Source organism: Lupinus angustifolius, chromosome LG09 (assembly GCF_001865875.1).
Source record: "Lupinus angustifolius cultivar Tanjil chromosome LG09, LupAngTanjil_v1.0, whole genome shotgun sequence".
Taxonomy (NCBI): Eukaryota; Viridiplantae; Streptophyta; class Magnoliopsida; order Fabales; family Fabaceae; genus Lupinus; species Lupinus angustifolius.
In genome coordinates, this window is record NC_032017.1 from 9,016,784 (window position 1) to 9,023,040 (window position 6,257).

Sequence of the window (6,257 nt, forward strand, 5' to 3'; positions counted from 1 at the left end):
AATCTAACTGAGTAGTTATTCCTTCTATTCAGTTTGGAATTGAATTGTATGAATACTCTGTCTCAGTAGAATTAGTTCACTATGATTGATCATTGTCATTTCTTTATAAATAGTGAATGAATGAATCTAGCATGCTACATTTGGATAAGCGATTAAATTTGAAAACCATATACTTTGAACTGAATTACACTTTGTTACTTTGCTTGAGGACAAGCAAGATTCTAGGTTGGGGGGAGTTTGTTAAGTGCCAAATTGAAGTAAAATTGTATATAATTTGTGGGTCACTTAGTATGCATTTATGTTATAATTGTGTACAATTCCTGATAACTTAGTTAATTTTGCTCTGCTTAGGAATTTATGGTGTTGTTGTTGTTTCAGGTTAAGAAATAGAGAAAAGAGGAGAGAAAAAAGAAGAAGGTGAAGACTCTGAACATTGCAAGCCTCGCCCAAGCGAGGAAAGGGTCGTTCAAGCGACAAATAAGAGAAAAAGCACTAAAATACCTGATGCCTCTCGCTCAAGCGAAGGACCCTCGCCCAAGCGAGAGGTCTTAGCCCAAGCGAGGTAATGAGCGACAAATCACCATTTGCTTCTGTTGATCTTCGCCCAAGCGAGGGACACCTCGCCCAAGCGAGGTGCTCAGGCCTGGGAATCTCTTGGATTCTCGCCCAAGCGAGAATCTTTAGCTTGGGCGAGAGCATGGAAGTTGGAATTAGAACTAGCGGTTTCAGAATGGAAAAGGGGTCATTCACTCATTGTGGGAAGAAATCTGGGCACGAAATAGAGAGAGAAGAAGATAGAAATCGTGGAAACCATTCTATTACACACTTTCTTTGTATTAGTTCATGACTTAAGTGTTGTAATAGCGAGGATGAGTGGCTAGTTCTTCGTAGTTGTGAATCAAAATGTAATCTTCTTAACTTTTGTACTCCTAGATTCAATTCTATATTAATGTTATTTGATTTTTGAAAGTTTGTTCCATATTTATTGCATGATTTCAATTAGCTACTGAATTCATGATTAAAGGTTCAAGTTTAACTGGGAAGTTAAACTTGATACTGGATCTGAATTGTCTTTCTTCCTACATAATTGATCTAGGGATGGACAATGATGTAGGAATTGCTTTTACATTTGAGTTTAATGCTAGTTAGTCATCCAATTATCTGAGGAATTGAAAGTTGAGTGATTACTGAAGAATGTTACAATCAGGGGACTGATGTAATTGATTTATGAAAAATGTGCAGCAAATTCAGTAACTTCACAAGTTATTAAGAATTGAATCCATGGATGTATAAAGGGAAAGAATGATGAGTTTCGATCCCAACCATTTTGTCTTATTATCTAAAATCGTTTACTCAAGCTATTGTTTCTAAAACTTTCAATGCAAATTTAGCAATCAACATTTGTACATAGTCTCTCAATTGACCGTTGTAGGAGTTAATATAAATACAGTTTGCTCCCTGAGGACGATATCCCGATATTTTACCGGATTTTATTACTTGTACGATACGATACACTTGTCGTTATTCAAAAATTATTAACACAATGCAGCCAACATAGTCTGAATCAGAGTATCCAATTACTTCTAGATTATCAGTTCGTTTGTACATGAGCATGAAGTTCTTTGTTCCTTGAAGGTATCTCATTACCTTCTTTGTAGCTCTCTAAAGGTCAATGCCTGGATTAATCTGATATCTTCCCAAAACTCCAATAGCATATGCTATGTCAAATCTGGTGCAAACCTGAGCATACATAAGGCTTCCAACAATATATGCTATGTCAGGTCTGGTGCAAACTTGAGCATACATAAGGCTTCCAACAGCTGAAGCATATGGGATATTTTTCATTTGTTCCCGCTCAAAATCATTTTTGGGGCACTGACTCAAATCAAGTTTGTCTCCCTTCATAATGGGAGCTACACTTGGTGAACAATCTTTCATGTTAAATCTCTCTAAAACTTTGTTGATATAGGTCTCTTGAGACAAGCCCAAAATGCCTCTAGATCTTTCTCTATGGATCTTAATGCCAATGACATAAGATGCCTCTCCCATAACTTTCATATCAAAATATTTCGAGAGAAACTGTTTCACCTCATATAGCATACCCTTATCATTAGTTGTAAGCAATATATCATCCACATATAGCACAAGAAAACAAATTTTATTCCCACTAACCTTCTGTTTATACATTCATCCTTAACGTTTTCTTCAAAACCAAATGAAGTGATGACCTCATGGAACTTAAAATACCATTGGTGGGTGGCTTGTCTTAATCCATAGATGGATTTATTAAGCTTGCAAACTAAATGCTCACCATCACTATAAGAGAATCTTTCAGGTTGTTTCATGTAAACCTTTTCCTCTAGATCACCATTCAGGAAAGTTGTTTTCACATCCATTTGATGTAACTCAAAGTCAAAATGAGCTACTAAGGCCAAAATTATTCGAAGAGAATCCTTTTTAGACACAGGAGAAAAAGTCTCCTTGTAGTCAATTTCTTCTCTTTGAGTGAATCCTTTTGCAACAAGTCTTGCCTTATGTCTCTCAATGTTGCCTTGTGAGTCTTTCTTAGTTTTAAAAACCCATTTACATCCAATGGCTTTAACACCATTAGGCAAGTCAACGAGATTCCAGACTTTGTTAGATGTCATTGAATCCATCTCATCTTTCATGGCATTGATCTATAAGTTTGATTCCTTACAACTCATGGCTTTTGAAAATGTCTCAGGATCATTTTCGGCTCCTACATTATAGTCTGATTCTTGTAGATACACTACAAAGTCACTAGGGATTGCTGACCTTTTAAATCTAGTAGATCTTCTTAATTTTGCATCATTATTTTCTTGAGAAACTTGTTGTTCAACCAATTGTTCAACAGGTTGTTCTACGACAATTTGATCTACTAGGTCATTTTCTGTTGCTTGTGGAATTTCAAGTATTGGTTGTCTAACACCCGTTTGTACTTGAGGGGTGTGTATGATAACCAATCTATCACTTGGTCTAGGAGTTTGATGCTCAATGTGATCTCTTTCAGAAACAATGTCCTGAAATTGATCACTCCCACTGATCAAGTCATTCTCAAGAAATTTCACATTTCTTGATTCCACAATCCTAGTGCTATGTGATGGACAATAGAACTTATACCTTTGGACTTTTCAGTATATCCAATGAAATACCCACTAATGGTCCTCAGGTCTAACTTCTTCTCTCGTGGGTTATAAATTCTCACTTCAGATGGGCATCCCCAAACACGTATATGTCGTAAACTTGGTTTCCAAACTTTGAATAACTCAAAGGGCGTCTTCGAGACAGCCTTGGTTGGAACTCAGTTTAATATATAAGCTGACGTCTTTAGTGCTTAAATCCACAAGAATTGAAGAAGTTTTGCATTACTCATCATACTTCTCACCATGTCCATTAAAGTTCGGTTTCTTCTTTCTACTACACCATTCTGATATGGAGAACCAGACATAGTGTATTGGGTAACAATCCCATGTTCTTGAAGAAACTTCGCAAATGGACCAGGTGCTTGTCCATTCTTCGTGTATCTATCATAGTACTCTTCACCTCTATCAGATCTCACGATTTTAATTTGTTTTCCACATTGTTTCTCTACTTCAGCCTTAAAAATCTTAAAGGCATCCAAAGCTTCATCCTTAGAACGAAGTAAGTAGAGATACATATATTGTGTATAATCATCCATGAAGGTGATAAAGTACTTCGGACTACTTGCGCCCATGTCTGGACAACAAATATCTGGATGTATAATTTCCAATATGTTTGAGCACCTCTTGGCATCCTTTTTAGACTTGTTAGTTTGTTTACCCTTAATACAACCAACACAAGTGTCAAAATCAGCAAAGTCCAAAGTATTGAGTACTCCTTCATTTACTAATCATTTAATTCTCTTAATGGAGATGTGTCCTAATCTCCGATGCCATAACATAGAGGATTCCTCATTCACAACACATCTTTTTAAACCAGCAGTAACATGCATAGAGTTATAAGCAGCATCATTATGTAATTTAATATTGTAAAGACCGTCACACAATTCACCATAACCAACAATATCAGTTTTATATGATAATGAAAAAGTAGAGCCTGAAAAATTAAAGGTGAATCCCAAAGGTGCAAGTCTTGAAACTGAAATTAAATTCTTAGAAAAACTAGGTACATAAAAAGTCTTTTCTAAACGTAAAATAATGTTGCTGCTTAAAACCAAACTACATGTCCCAATAGCCTCCACATGGGAACTTAACTTCCCGCCTGAATAGATGTATCGTTCACTTCCCACTGGCTTCCTTAGATTTTCCATACCCTGCAAGGTATTAGAAACATGGATTGTATAACCACAGTCAATCCACCATGTGTTATGATTAACATTAATCATATTAGATTCATAGCAAACAAATGCAATTTGAATACCTTTCTTGTCGAGCCAATTCTTAAACTTAGCGCAGTCTTTCTTCATATGTCCAGGCTTCTTGCAGAAGAAACACTTGGGCTTCTTCTTTATGACTGGCTTGGGAGCATTATTGCCCTTGTTTTTGGCATGATACTTCTTCTTCTTTCCATCAAAGGTCAAGTTCACTCTCTATCCCTCTTCCATCACCAATCTTTCCTCCTCTTGAACACACATAGTCAACAATTTATTGATTGACCACTTATCCTTATGTGTGTTATAAGAGATCTTAAAAGGTGCATATTGGTGAGGCAAAGAGCACATAATATAGTGAACCAGGAAAAAGTCTGACATATTAATCTCTAAAGTTGTCAGCTGAGCCGCTATATCACTCATGCGCATGATGTGATCACGCACACCTCTTATCCCCGTGAGCCTTATGGATGAGAATTTCATAATAAAGGTGCTAGCAAGCGCCTTATCAGATGTGACAAACTGTGCATCAATGACTTTCAGTAGATCTTTAACTTTAGTATGCCTATCAATAAAACCACGAATACTATCAAAAAATTTTGTCTTTATGAACATCACAGAGAGTCGGTTAGATCTCTCCCATTTTTCATAAAGGTCAACAGCATCTGAAAGGCTAGTTTCAGTAATAGTCATTGGTTCATCTTTCCTTATGGCATAGCCGATGTCCATCCAGCCCAAATAGAGAAGAATTCTCTCCCTCCAAACCTTATAGTTCTCCCCTTTCAACTCAGGAACATCACACTTAATATAAGAAATATTCACAGGTTGAATAACTGCAAATTTAAACATACATACTCATTAAAAAAAATTGAGACAAATAAAGTTAATGTTTTACCAATGCAAAACATTTTTAATATATGAATCTAGTGACATAAAACTTGCATGTGGGCTAAAGTTCTACTCGATCAAATTCATAATTTAACTGCATGATAAAACTATTAAATTATGTCCTTTTTCTCAATTCGTGTGGGTATATTAAGAAATATAATTTGACATTTTATCCTAATTAATCATACAAATATAATAAAATTCATGTGGGTAGATCTTATTACATTACATATGATTAATTACAATTAATATTTTAATGTGATTTTAAAACTTAATATATAGTCGTAATTAATTAAAGATGATGTGGTTTTTCCCTAATTAATCGATTACAAACCCTAGCACACCCATGGGCCCACCTGCCCATGGAGTGTTTCTATTAGGTGCTTATATCTCGTGCACATTATAACAAGGGACCTGAGTCCAATATATAACATTGATTACTCTACTCTATTCCAATACTAGACAATGCGGGACTAATACAATAACATATTTCAAGCATTCCCAACAATCTCGACCTTGATTGAAATAGACGAATATATCGCTCCTTTTGGAATTCTACACAAGAATCTCCACCTCAGCGAATATCCAGCTCCACCTTGCTCAATGTCTAATTCTCTTTAACAATTCCTCCACAGCATAGACCTTCTGAGTATCATTGACAATATTACCAAGAGCCTAACTCTCCAAACTTGTAGTACAGCTTCCCGTACCGCCATCAAATGGAACACGCCGCCTAGCCACCTATTGCTAGGAAGTCTTTCGATATATTGGAACTTCTACACAAAAGTTCACCAACAATCGTCCTCTTCAATACTCAGTCAAACTGAACCTTGGAGCTTCCTTGGAAAGCCTCAATCGCTACCACCATTGTCTACTCCGACAATCCTAGTTCAAAAGAACTATCATACTCCACCATATGGAGTATACCCACAGCACACACCCTGCGTCAATGTTAACTAATGTCTGTGTCACATCCTTGCATCCAAGCCAATGCCCA